At 51.6% G+C, this 13,914-nt stretch overlaps 1 long non-coding RNA gene across 1 annotated transcript; it reads right to left on the bottom strand.

The window, feature by feature from the left end:
* Positions 1-7,361: 7,361 nt before the first annotated feature.
* Positions 7,362-13,705, bottom strand: LOC116527884. Its single transcript, XR_004258771.1, has 2 exons — positions 12,649-13,705; positions 7,362-9,802 (listed from the first exon to the last, which is right to left on the bottom strand). It is a non-coding gene; the product is annotated as an uncharacterized LOC116527884 (long non-coding RNA).
* Positions 13,706-13,914: the final 209 nt, after the last annotated feature.

Genomic DNA, 13,914 nt, shown 5'->3' with positions numbered 1-13,914 from the left:
GCACCAGGATTCCACACCAAAGTGCTGTTCCAGCACACATGCTTCCCACGGCCTCTTCATCCTTGAAGAATCCCACAGAGCACGAGGCCATCCTGCGAGCAGCCGTGGGTGGGTCTCTGTGGGAGCAGTTCTGGAGCTGAGGTGGAAGGCAGGGGAGCACTGCCCTCTCCACGTCAGCATCCACATGCTCCGAGGACACTGTCCAATGCCTGCCTTAGGTGGTGGGAAAGTGGGTCCCCTTACAGCGGGGCCACTGAAAATGCTGTTTGTCATAGAGTTTGCACTGCCCAATTTCTCGAGGGGCGTGGGCCTTCCTCATTCCCCTTTGTCAGCTAATGGCAAAGAAGGAAGAAAGTGGCTGCCATCTCATTCCTGAACTTCCCCGTTCAGGACCCCCATGGAAACACAGTGAGCATCCTTACCAGATGTCCCTGGCCCGGGCCAGCCCCTTTGCATGGTTTGGAGGCTGCCTGGAGACCTCCTTGTTGGAGAGGCTTCCTGTTTATGCCTCACAAGGGCTCTAGGGGTAGAGGGAGCACACACTCTGGCATTGGCTAGAGTCCCAGCGCCGTCGCCATCCTCCTCCTTCCCTGTGGTCTTAACAGCATCCTTATGTACGTGTCCTGGCATTTCCCCTCCCTCACCCTGATGACTGGTGCCCACTGGGTCTGACATTCCAAGTAACCAGCATGTAACTGGTAGTTTGATCCCAATAGCCACAGTGACTCCAGGTGGGGGTGAGGGAGCCCCCTATCCTGGAAGATACCTTAGAGTGTGTGACCTCGCTCCAGACCTTTGCTTCTCTCTCCTGCAGAGGGTGAGTTTCTAGGGTGCTAAGTACCTATCAGGACAGCGTGGAGGGGCAGCTCCCTCATACAGTTGTCTGCTTAGCCAGGTACACTTAAGTGTGACTGGCCCGGGGATGCTCTCTCCTCCATTTTCAAAGATTAAAGGGAGTTTTAAAAACCATGTGTGATTCCTAACGTTTTGCTACCTGAATAAAGCAGAGTCTATTTCAACACATCTTTGTCCTGTGTGTCCCTAAGCGAGGAGCAGGAGCTTAGAGAAGCTAACGGAACGAGATCTGCCCTTGCTCGAGAGAGGACAGGGCCAGTAACAGAGGTGCACAGGGGAAGTGCCTGTGTGCTCACCTCATTTTTGTCTTTTGATTTCTTTTCTCTCTAACCCTTGAAAGTGAGCTCAATCATTTTTGCCAGTTAGAAGGTAGAGATGAGAGTGGGCCATTCATGCTTTTTCTGGAGCACAGCAGTTTACAAAGTGCTTTTACATACATGATCTCATTTGGTTTACTGAAATTAAAAAGCTAGACTTTCAAGGAAAAAACATCGATTTCCACCAGTAGTGAAAGCTGCTGCATCAGACCTGTTAGTCAACAGCACTCCTTAAGGCCTGGCTCCTGAGAGCCTTCCCGCCAGCCCTTGCAGCTCCACATCCTCGGGGTGGCATGCTCCAGTGGTATTGCAGCAAAGGTTTGCAGAGACTTGGGATGCCACCAGATCTCTTTGGTAAGGAGACTCAGCCTTACTTGAGTGTACGTGATTTTTTTAAAAAGACACTGAAACAACTATCATGGCAGAGGCACAGGCAGCAGGGCTTTAGGTTTGGGACTGGAAGTCAGTGCGGCCTCCATGCGGTGAAGACCTGACCCTGTGGTGGGGGTGAACAGGGTCTCCTTGATCCCCTCCAGGGTCCCCTTCAAGACAGATGGATTTCACTAGGGAAGCATGATGCCGGTGGCCCCCATCTCAGGCTAGGCAGGGTAGGTTCCCAGGGAGGCAGCTCTCAGCGCAGCCTCTTCTATCACTCCAGCTGGAGATAGAGGGAGGGGAGCCATCTGAGGCCCCAAAAGGTGCTGCACTCCTGCCTGTCTTTTTCCTGAGTGCTCCTGACATCCAGAGTGCAGTCAGCAGGCCTTTCTGACTGGGCTGGCTGCCTCAGATGCCTCAGCCCCATTGCTGGGGATGCTTCAGTGGGGCCCCCTCACTGTGGGCCTTCTTTTGGGTCAGTATGATCTTTGTGTCCCTTTCCCATGCCACCAACACTGGTGGGCTTCATGTGGCCGGCCCCGGCTCCCAGCGCTCTTGAGATGCTGCCTCTGACTGCAGCTCCTGCCACACTCACACCCACATGGCTGCTGCTCCCCTCTACCCCTAGGAATGGCTGCCCAGAGATGTCCTGTTTTGAACTTTTTGCCACGCTCAGGACAGCCACCAAGGGCACTGGCACTCGTGACAACAGAAGAGCCCTGCAGTGCTATGGCCCTCCAACGGGCCAGGAAAAGCTGTGGGGCGCAGACACATGGAGCACACTCCAGACAGGCACAGGGCCTCTGGGTTGTGACAGTTTGCCAGTGTTTTGTGGTCTTGGGCCATGCATAGGCTTCTTGGCAGCCAGGAGAGGCTGTCTCTACATTTGATGTGCACACCTGAAAGAGCAGTCCTCACCCACTGGGCAGTGTCCTCCCACATCCCCAGGAGGGCCTTCCTGTGCCATCTGAGCTGCACTTAGTAGAAAGCCTTTGCCACACCAGGACACTTTCAGGGCTACTCCCCCATGTGACTGTGCTCACTGGTGGCCAGGACTATATGGCTCTTGAAGCTCTCCACACACTTGGCACAGATCAGTGGCTTTTCCAGTGGAATCTAAAGGACTCAGGCATTCTCAGAGGCCAGTCTGGCCTTGGAGTTTTTTAGCTTCTGGAATTAGTGTGTGACCACTCTAATTGAGCGTGTGACCCAATTGCCTCCAGAATCATCTTTGGCCTCATTTCTGACTTTATTACCAAATTCTGTGAAAGAAAACTCAGACGTTAGCCTAGTGATGGGGACACACTCCTTTTGTTTGGTGTGGCCTGCTCAGCCCCCGGTCCCCAGCCCCAGCGAGATTACTGCCAAGGGCATCGTCCTGTGGATGCCACAGCCAGGGCTGTGTGGGTCAGCATCCCAGCCCAGAGGAGCAGCCCAGCTGGTCTGAGAACACTGAAGTCCTAGAGCACTGGGGAGGGACTCCTGACCAGCGCCCCTCCCACTCTCGTTCCAACACACCCGCAGGGAATGTCCTGGCTCAGGTAGCCAGGGCTCTATTCCTGCCACTTTAATAATTCCCTGCAGCAGCCACTGCTAAACAGCAAGCTTGGGAAGCCTTCTTATGCAGAAATCAAAGTTATGTTTATAAAAGTGTCACAGAGTCCCTTATGAAGAGAGCCGGACAGAGGAGGAGCTGACCCTTCCCTGACTGCCCAGTTCAGTGCACCTGGTTAAATATCTGCCGTCAGCAGTCTGCCATGAGGTGCAGCGAGAACCTTCTGCTTCATCCCTCCAAGCTGGGCTGTATCATAAAATCCATACTTTATTTTCCTCCTGCGTACAGAATCAGAAAGCACACGATGGAGGTTTCAGAAAAGGGCTTCTGAGATGGAACATGTCAGAGCCGAAGATCTGTGGCTGTCAGACATGCCCTCCTGAAGGAGCCACGCCTGATTGCCCTCACCTCAGTGTAGCTTGTCTCAAGAGGTTTATGGTATGGCTGTGTTTCTCACAGGTTACCCAAACTCCTGTCACAAAGGCGGGAAACAAAGAGAAGTACAGAACCTGAATCCAAACCACGTAAGTGCTGCGGTTGATCAGATACCGATTCATGGGTTGATCAGAGACCAGCAGGCACTAAAGGCTCAATGAACATGGTGATCTTTGTGCAAGAGGTGTTCCATCAAGACTTACCTGGCTCAGTGGTAGCTTTTGGCTTCTGTTGGAGGCTGGAATCCTTCACCCAAATCTCGTGTTCCCTTTCAAGTCTACAGGTGATCTCTGGTTTGGCAGCAGCATGCACCAGAAGGAGAAAGAGCCGACCACCCCTTAACCCACATTGACTGCACGTAGACCTGCATCAGTCCTGAAGCCTGACTTGCACCACCCATTTAATGCTCTGGGCTCACCCCACCAATCTGGGACAGTGGGGGTAAGTTGTAAACCTGAGAGCTCTGAAACAGGCAGGGCCTGGCATACAAGCAGGAATGTTTATTTCAGGGCAACTTCAGGAGTGCCAAGGGCTGATAAAACAGTGCAATTGTCATGATACATTTTCCCATGGCCAGGGGCTCTTGAAGGAAAAACAGGCTCAACCAGTGACAGAGACAACCATGCTCTGGGTCTAGTTCTCCCTGACCCCACAGGCCGGGGACACCCCTATTAGATGGCAAATGAGCAAGGGGCCAACGTCCTCACCCAGGGAGGCTCCCAGCTCCTAATTCCTTCTTACCACATCCTGATACAGTTCCTTCTGCTCCTTATGGTCACCAGAACAATGGGTGGGAGGTAGGTGGTCACATCCTTCCATGTCATAGGCCTTACTTGCAAACAGAGACATCCGGAGCTGTTGTCCTCACTCCAACACAGGCCCTGTCTGCAGAGAGTATTGGGAGAGTCTGTGGCTCTGAGGTGTGATTTCCTAGAGCCTCAAGTGTGCCGGGGCTGCTGTTCATTCGCACTGGGGGAGATGCAGGGAAGTTTTAAAGAGCCTCTTCCAGTGGCTCCTTCTGCTTCTACCCTTTCTAGGAATTCATCAGTCCCAAATATATGAAAGGATGAATAATAGAGATGTCAGCAACATCAGCACCTCACTCTTGGGAGATGTCATGGAAACTTGTCAATCACACCCCGAAGCACTCACCGAGGAGCTGGCAGTGCAGTCAGTGGTGCCAATACCAATCAGAAGCCACCAGGGCAGAGGGGAACCACGAAGCCAGTGGAATGCACAGCACCACATCAGCAGCCCGGGGTAGGCAGGGCCCTTTGCCTCACATTAGTGCCTCTGAAAATATCGTCCTCACCCTGGGCACAAGCCCTAAGAGTGAGCTGGGGTGTGGAAGAGTCACTGGATTAGGAAGGAGAAGCCTCGGCCATATGTTCTGGCTCTTTAACCCATGAGCTGTGTGGGCCTAGGCAATTTACTTCACTTCTCTGGGTCTCAGTTTTATCACCTGTAAAGTGAGCAGATTGCTTAGAAAGCCTCTAAGATCCCTTTCAGCTAAAAGCAAAGTTGTAAGAAAATAAATAAGTGAGGCCAGGCTCAGTGGCGCACGCCTGTAATCCCAGTACTTTGGGAGGCCATGGTGGGCAGATCCCGAGGTCGAGTTTACTGGCCAACACAGTGAAACCCCATCTCTACTAAAAATGCAAAAATTAGCTGGGTGTGGTGGCACGCACCTGTAATCCCAGCTACTGGGGAGGTTGAGGCAGAAGAATCACTTGAACCCAGGAGGTAGAGGTTGTAGTGAACTGAGATCGTGCCATTGCACTCCAGCCTGGGCAACAAGAGTGAAACTCCATCTAAAAAAAAAAAAAAAAGAAGAAGAAAATAAATAGGTGGTACTGTGGAACTCTATTTTGGGGAGCTGCTTGATCAGATGAACAGTTTACACCTGGAAATGGGGTTCCAGCCCTGAGCTGCTCATATCTTCCAGTCATGCTGCAGGGAGCAGCCAGAGCTTGTGGCCCAGATGAGGCTTTAGTGGTTGGAAAAGGAGCCAGTTCCTGGTTTCAATCCCTTCATGGACCTCAGACTATCACAAGGTGTTCTGTTACTAAGAACAGGAATGATACCGAGCTCGGATTTATAATTTGGAGGCAGGTTCGCGAGAAGAAAACACCAAGCCGAGAATAACAAGGTAAAAGAAGAGGATTTTATTTACAAAAGGGACATACCCAGAGACCGTCCGTCCGGACACTCAGCACCGGCGTTACAGCAGCACGGGCAAAACACAAGTCAGAACTCTAAGCACTCTCTTTTCAGCACCGGCGTTACAGCAGCACGGGCAAAGCGCAAGTCACAGCTCTCAGCAATCTCTTTGTCTCTCTCTCTCCCTCTCTTCAGCACCGGCGTTACAGCAGCACTGGCAAGGCGCAAGTCACAGCTCTCAGCAATCTCTTCCTCTCTCTCTTTTTCCCTCTTTCCTTCTTTCTTTGGTTCTTGTCTATATTTTATATGTTGCAGTTCAACTTAGGTCATAAAGTAAACACCAGCTGCTCTTTGTCTTGTCTCTCACGAACCTTATCATTATGTAACAGCAATCCTTGGCTTTGTTTACGGTTCTCGAAGAGATGGGAATTGGCCAGATTCCCGGCTCCTCGGACATAAGCCAGGGTCATCATGAGCTCCTAATGCCCCAGGCTTACTGCCAAAGAAATGATAACTTTAGTTCCCAAGGTCCAAGAAACTTAGAGCAAACACTGGGCATGACTTTTCTTATATTAACCCTACACAAGGCTGTCAAACAAATGACACTAGCAATCACATGCAGATTGGACAGAAATCAAACTTCAAAGACATTAAAGGAAAACAGTAAGAGCTACTGGCAGCTAACATGAATGGCTGCTCAGACTCAGCACTGTTTTGGTTCTGGCCAAAACCAAGACAAAGGAGCAGAGGCAAGAAGGAAATACATTTCACTCTACAGCTGTCATTTTAAACAGAGGAATTTGGTTTTTTTTTTCTGAACAAAATTCAGAAAAGTTCATCTTTTTTCAGGTGCAAACTTTCGTGGTGATCTTTTGAAGGCCTGCATGGACATCCTGTTAACTCTATCTCCTGGATGCCAAGTGCACCTTATAGGCCAGCGTTCTCACTAAGGCATACTCTGGATGACAATGATAACCATTGTTTACAATCCAGCTAAAATCTCACCTCCTCTAGGGAGTCTTCCCTGATTTCTCCACCCTTTGAGTTCTCATAATGGGCATTTGGCTACTTTGATCACAGGGCTCTTAGAAATGAGCTGGCCAGCATTATGATTTTACTGGAATATATCACTCCTCAACTACTTTAGAAAACCCTTGAAGGCTAGGATGGTATTTTATATCTAACATTTTGGTGTCACCCCACACCCGCCTCCAACTTGCATGAATGTTGAAAGGATAGACATGGAGGTCTCAACTAGGGAACAGGGAAGGGCGGATGTGACTGGTTCTTGCTTTCAGAAAGCAGCCAGGAGCACACATCGCTGACAGGGCCAGTGCAAGGACAGGCAGATTTCCCTTCTGCATCACGTGGGGGCTGCGCCTTCTCATGTCATTAAGCCAGGGAACATGTGTGGCTGGCTGCTTGGGGTAGCACTTCCTGCTAGAGATGCTGCCTGGAGGTCACTGATCTGTAAAAGGGATCTCTACAGAAGATGGAGATTTTTGATTGCCACAGAAGAAGGTGTTGTAACTGAGCAAGCAAAAAATCACCACCAAGACAAAAGAGGACCAAATCAATTACAGGGTGTTTATTGCGGGCGACCACGGAGGACTCATGTCTCTCCAACCCATGGCCCCGTATTCAGGGGGAGCAGGGTTTTTAAGCTGAAAACCCACATCCTGTTTCCAGGAGTGTGGGGGTTATGCAAGCAAGCAGTCTGTACAGATGCCAAGGTCAGCGGTTTATGGGGAAATAGAAGCAATGGAAAATTACAGTTCTGAGAATTGCAGTTACGCCTAAGTTGTTTCAGGGTCTCATTCTGAGACGGCGGCACCTAGGTCACTGCACGATGTCGGTGCCTAGGTCTGTGGCCGTGTGGCACTGTACTGGCTCCTATCTCATTCCCCTCTGTCTTTTCGTACATGAGTCAAATCATTGATTCTTCCACCAGTACTGACTGAGCGGTTTGCTGCAGGGGCTCATATTGAGTCCTTAGAACCATTAGTTTTACAGAGTTTATTCTGGCCTGTATTAGCTTGATTAGTTGATTTAAGAGGCAGGGGCCGAACATGAGACCTAGTAGGAGCAGGACCAGGGGCTCTGCCATACCCGTGAGTAGGGAAGTGAGCCATGGTGACCAGGAAAACATTTTCTGATACCAACTTTCTGATGCTTCCCGAAGTCGTTTTCAGGTTTCGAGATTCTGCCTGACCAAGGAAAGGCTTTCTTGAATGAGGCCGACCTATTAGCATAGAAGCTACATTGTTCATTAAGGGCAGCACACAGACCTCCCTGTTTTAGGAACAGTACATCTAATCCCCGCCTGTTTTGAAGAATCATCTCAGCTAGAGACTCAACGTGATCAGTGAGTTGAGATACGGAGTTTTTTAAATGGCTTATACCAGTGTCTATGTATTGAGAAAGGGTTTTAAAGTTTTGGTCCCCGGTTGTGAGGGCCGATATTCCCACTGCAGTGGAGCCAGCAATGCCCAATCCCACCAGCAGGGGCATGACAAGGGGTAATCGCTTCCATCGGGTGGTTGTGTCTGAGGGGGCCAGGAGATGGAGCCCCTGCTGACCATCTTAGATGATTACCCTGGGGAGGATGTGCACTGGAGTACAGAGTATGGTGTGATTAACTTGGAAAGTGGAAATACAGTTGGTAAGGCCAAACATACAGGCTAATCAGGTGGTGTTGGGGGCCTGATAGTAGGGGTTGGTTCTATTATAGCTTATAGTATGGGAGGTGTTACAACACAGCTCATAGGGGTTCTCTGAACTGTAATCAGGGGAGTAGTAACACTCTCCGGATCCCTCCAGATCCCCCAGAGTCAGATGGAGCGTGGTCAGGGTGAACGGGGAACTGGACGGGATTGCTGGTAGTCAGGCTGCTAGGCCAGTGAACGGCCGTTGCGGGTTCAGGCAAAGCCAGCAGTCTGCTCCCAACTCTGGGTCAGACTGATTGAGGAGGTGGTGGGTTGAGGACAAGTTTAACAGGTTCACATCCTCCACGGTCAGGGCTAGGGTGATGAGGGAGGAGGCGAGGGTAGTCGGGTTGTAGGGGAGGTTAGAACTGGGGTTGTGAAGGAGGAGGATCTGTGTTGTTTGGGGGGGGGGCTTTGGGAGTGTTGTATGACCCCCGCATTTTGTCCTGTAGGGTGGTTGGGTTGGGGCAGGGTTACTCGCTGGATGGTAAAAATGTTTCCCATGTCCCACCCAGACATATATACCCTGAGACCCCAGGTTCGCCCCGTTGTCCATTTACCATCGGGGGTAGTTATGGTTATCTTGAGTGGGTTACAAGACCCGGTGTAGCACGGGGATGGGGGAGAGTCTCGGTTAAAAGAAATGAAGGAGTCTGTGTTTTTGGTGTACCCTGATATAGTGGAGATAGTTTCACAGCCCCAATGGGGGCAAAAAAACTCATTTAAGTTTCCACAGTTCCATCTTTTTTGTGAGGTGGATGCTGGGCACAGATATAATCCCATGGTCTGGAGTTGTTTCTCTGCCCCTGAACTGCCGCACCCGGCTACAGTTCCACTTGTTCTGAAATTCAGGTTTGGGCCCAGGAGGGCACAGAGGTCTAGGGAGAAGGTAATGGGGGTCTTTGGAATGTCCTTTAGGGTTATGTTGACTAGGGTGGATCCCTTCCCAGTCAAGGAACTAACATATTCTCCAGTGGAGCCCTCGGTGAGGACCCATTGATAGTAGGTGGGTTCTAAGAGGGGTTTGCCATAGGGTTTTACAGCACGGATTAAGGTGGCGAGGGTGGTAACCGCAAAGAGCACACAAGTCTTAGCTTTAGTGGATCTGAGGATAAGTGGTCGATGCTCCATCGTTCTTCTGCTGGGGCAGTCTTGACGTGGGTGTGATGAATCCAGGCCGCCAATCCGTCCACTTTGAGTGTGGTGGGAGTGGTCAGGATAACGGTGTACAGTCCCTTCCGGTGGGGGGCCAGGCAGGAGGTGGCGAATCTTTTAACAAGGAAAGAGTTTCCAGGCTGGAAGGAGCGTGTCGGCTAGTCTGCGAGGTCCACTGAGGTAGGACGGGTGTCCTTGATGAGCCAGTGCACCTGGGACTGAACAGACTGGCGTGCCTGTAAGGACTTAAGGAGTACATGGTTACGGACTTCAGCATGCACGGTGTCCGTGGGCCTGGGGAGTAAGGGTGGGGGCCTACCAAACATGATTTTGAAAGGAGAGAAGCCTTTTTGATGGTGTGTGCATGGGACACAGAGGAGGATAAAAGGGAGCAGGCTGACCCAGTCTTTGCCCATTTCCAGGATAAACTTTGTCAGGGTTTCTTTTAGGGTCCGGTTCATTCGCTCAACCTGTCCTGAACTCTGGGGACGATAGGCACAGTGTAATTTCCAGGATAAACCCAGAGCCTTGGCTAGGCTCAGAAATTTGTGCAGTAAAGGCTGGCCCATTTTCCAATCCCAGCATTAGGGGGAGGCCGAATCGAGGAAAACAATCCTGTAATAGTTTTTTTGCAACCACCAGGGCAGTCTCAGACTTAGCGGGGAAGGCCTCTACACATCCAGGGAATGTATCTACAAACAGAAGGAGGTATCTATAGCCATTTACTGGAGGTTTTATTTCAGTGAAGTCTACTTCCCAGTGCTCTCCAGGGCTAGTCCCTCTGAGTCTTACTCCTACCTGGGTGTATCTGTTCCCTCCCAGGTTTACTCGGGCACACACTTCACATCAAGTAGTGATCTCCCTGACAAGTTCATGCAAATGGGGCATATACTACTTGGCTTTTGCAGTTCAGTTAGTTTGGTCTGTCCTAAGTGAGTGGCCTGGTGTGTGTCCTTAACCAGGGCCTGTCCTAGAGCCTCGGGGACCACAATCCTTTGGTCTGGCAAAATCCACCACCCTGTGGGGTCCTGTGTGGCATCTTGTTCTTAGCAAAATCGCTGTCACTTGTGGAGTACTTAGGAGTGGGAGGCAGAACTGGGGCTGGTAGAGTTACAAGGAGAGTCAGAGAGCAATACAGAGAAGGCTGAGCCAGTGTCCAGGGGGAGCTTAACTTGGCCCCTTGTGATCAGCATTACCTGGGGCTCTTTGGATGTGATGGCTTGAGCTGGCGCTTGCCCTGGGCACCTTTAGTCCTGCTATTGGGTCATTTGGTTAGACACCTCAGGCCCTGAGGACCTTTACCCCCGGGACAGAGTGCTTTCCAGTGATCCCGTTGGCACAGCAGGTACAGATGAGGTATTGGCCCATTCTTCTGGGGACAGTTGATGTGAAGTGTTGCCAGCCCAGCAGATAGCTTGAGCCCATCCCATATTTGAGCCCCTGGGGTCCGCTTGCCTGAAGGCCTTAACTAGGGCAGCAGCCTTTTTCTGATCTCTCCTGTTTCCCTCGTCCTTTCCCTCTTGGTCTTTATTGTAGAACACTGAGGTTGTCTGGTTAGCAGTAAGTTTAAACTCTGTTCCTAGTCCCAAAGCCCACTTCCGAAGCTTCCTCCTGATGTTTGCTGCTGACTGGGTACTAAACTTGTCCCCTAGTACTCACTGACCCTCAATAAAGTCTGGTGACAGGGGAGTGTACCTTCTTAAGACTCCTCACAGTTGTTTAAGTCACGGATCTCCTGGCCACTCCCTTAATCCCTGCTAGAAGATACCGGTGAAAAGTGTTTAGAGCCTGGTGACCTCCCCACCGAGGTATTGAGGTCCCATTAGGGCCGGGAAAAGGGAAAAAATCTCTTCACTTTGGTCCCTGGTTCTCCTCTACTGTGCCTCCCCCTGGACCTATGATGGCCTTAAGGAGTTCCTGCCTAATTCTACCCAGTTATCCCAGGTGGGACGATGAGTTTGGAGTTCAGACTTTTTAAGAGCCCTGTCAAAGCCAGGGGCTTTTAGAGAACCAGGGATGTTAAACCCTCCAGTTATATAAATTATTTGAAGAGAAGGGAATGTGGACAAAGAATGGACGACCTCGATTGTCTCCTCCCGCTGGGGGCGCCTCTCGGAGGGGAAGAACTGCCGGTGTGGAGCCCCGCTACGGGTGTGTTGGGACAAAAGCTGGTTACTGATGCTGTCCAGGACGGGATGCTGAGGCCTCAGTTCCGGGAGCCTTGAGTAGGGTGGAGGTAATTATCGATCTTCTGCTGGGGAGTATGGCTGGTGCCAAAGGGGCTTTCTTAGGCATAACTTGTAACCAGCATAACTTGTAACCCAGCATGCTTTATGCAGCATTTAAGTCAAGAAGGGGGCTGCTGAACTAAGACTAGCCACTGGTCAAGGTATGGAAACTGATCTGGGTAGCCTAGGGGAGCCTATTACTACACTTTATACAGCCTTTTAGTGTTTTATTTTCATGGACAGAGAACGAACTACACTCGAGTTGCCAAGGACGTAATTTTAGAAGAGGAAGGAGAACAAGGTTATTTCTAGGGGCCAAAATTCGGCCAAAGTCCCCTGAGCCCAATGGTCATTTAACCAGTTAAGAGCATAATCTGGCCCTAGAGAAGCAGGTTTAAACCACTGCAGGTCTGCTAACAAATGTCTTAGGAAACTAGAAAACCCACAAAGAAGACAGGACCACATGAAAAGAGGACACAGAGTGGGTGTCCCCCGTGGGAGACCAGTCTGATGTCTGCCTGGGCACATTCCTGGAGGGATATTTCAGAGCGTCTTGGTGTACCTGTATAAACTCCAGGCCTGGTCACTGTGGAGGGGAATCACTGTTATGCCCTATGGTGTCTCCGTGGAACTGAGGGTGAAGGCCCACACAGGCCCCGTAGCCCTCTGGCCGTGGAACCACACATACACACTTTCACTCTCATACTCACACAGAGGTTATGGAAGACAACCGAAAACTGAATTACCCAAGCCTCCAGTGACATCTCACGGTAGGCTTGCCTAGTCAGAGATTAACGAAAACATCCAGTCTCCTGACCTGGGCTCCTGACAGACCTGTCCCCCGATTTCCAGACCTGACTTACCTCCAGAGGTTCCTGGGACCCTGAGGAATTTTGGGTGAATGTCGGCGGAGTAGTCGCCCTTCTGCCACGGGCCAGAACTCTGGGGCCCTGGAACGTCTCAGGGAGCGCCTCCCCTAGACATCCCTGGGGTGGGGACGGTCACGTGGGCGAGACTCCAGGGATTTTGTCTGAGTGATGCTGGAAAATCTCATTGGGGCTGCCAAATGTAACTGAGCAAGCAAGAAATCACCCCAAGACAAAAGAGGTCCAAATCAATTACAGGGTCTTTATTGCGGGCGACCACGGAGGACTCGTGTCTCTCCAACCCGTGGCCCCGTATTCAAGGGGAGCAGGGTTTTTAAGCTGAAAACCCACATCCTGTTTCCAGGAGTGCGGGAGTTATGCAAACAAGCAGTCTGTACAGATGCCAAGGTCAGGGGTTTATGGGGAAATAGAAGCAATGGAAAATTACAGTTCTGAGAATTGCAGTTACGCCTAAGTTGTTTCAGGGTCTCATTCTGTGATGGCGGCACCTAGGTCACTGCACGATGTCGGTGCCTAGGTCTGCGGCCGTGAGGCCCTGTACTGGCTCCTATCTCAAAGGGATATGTGAGATCCAAACGCCCTAGAAGGAATCCAGGCTCCGAGGTCTCTTCCAGCCCTGATGGCAGAAACTACCGACCCTTATTATGCTAGGTGCTTTCCACATGCCGAGTCACGTAACCCCTCAGCAACCTTGTGAGAACGACCATCCCATTTTTATAGTTAAACTGTAGCTACTGACCCAAGGAGTCAGGGATCTATCCCAAAGCCTCTGCCGGGTTCGCTGCAGATGGATGTCCGCGAGGACGCCAGCCCTCTCGCCTCCCGCCGGGGCTCCGAACGCCGGCGCGGTCGGCCCAACCTCACTCACTTCCAGCCACCGAGACCCTCCGGTCCGGCGAAGCCCCGCCTTCCCCCAAACGTCTCAGCGCGCTCGCGCCTTTCCGGCTGCGCCGCCCGCCGCCCTGCTAGTCCCCGGTGTGGGGAGAACTCGGGCTGAGGACCCGGCCAGAGAGACGGCGGGGACCGCCCTCCTGCAGCGTCTCCGAGGGCGAGGCCCTTCCTTCCGCGTCCGACCCCCGTGGGGCCGTCAAGTTCCAAGCAGCGCAGGCTGCGGGTCCCCAGGGCGCTTCGGGCCAAGCCGGCGCGGCGCGTGACGGGCAGAGGGCGCCCCAGAGGACCTCTGGGGTGGGACCTCAAGCTCCACGGGCCTTTGAAAATAACGCGGCGGGACAGACGGGTACC

Source organism: Sapajus apella, unplaced genomic scaffold (genome assembly GCF_009761245.1).
Source record: "Sapajus apella isolate SASKATOON/1434 unplaced genomic scaffold, GSC_monkey_1.0 scaffold56, whole genome shotgun sequence".
NCBI lineage: Eukaryota > Metazoa > Chordata > Mammalia > Primates > Cebidae > Sapajus > Sapajus apella.
This window is presented reverse-complemented; position numbering and strand designations above follow the sequence as displayed.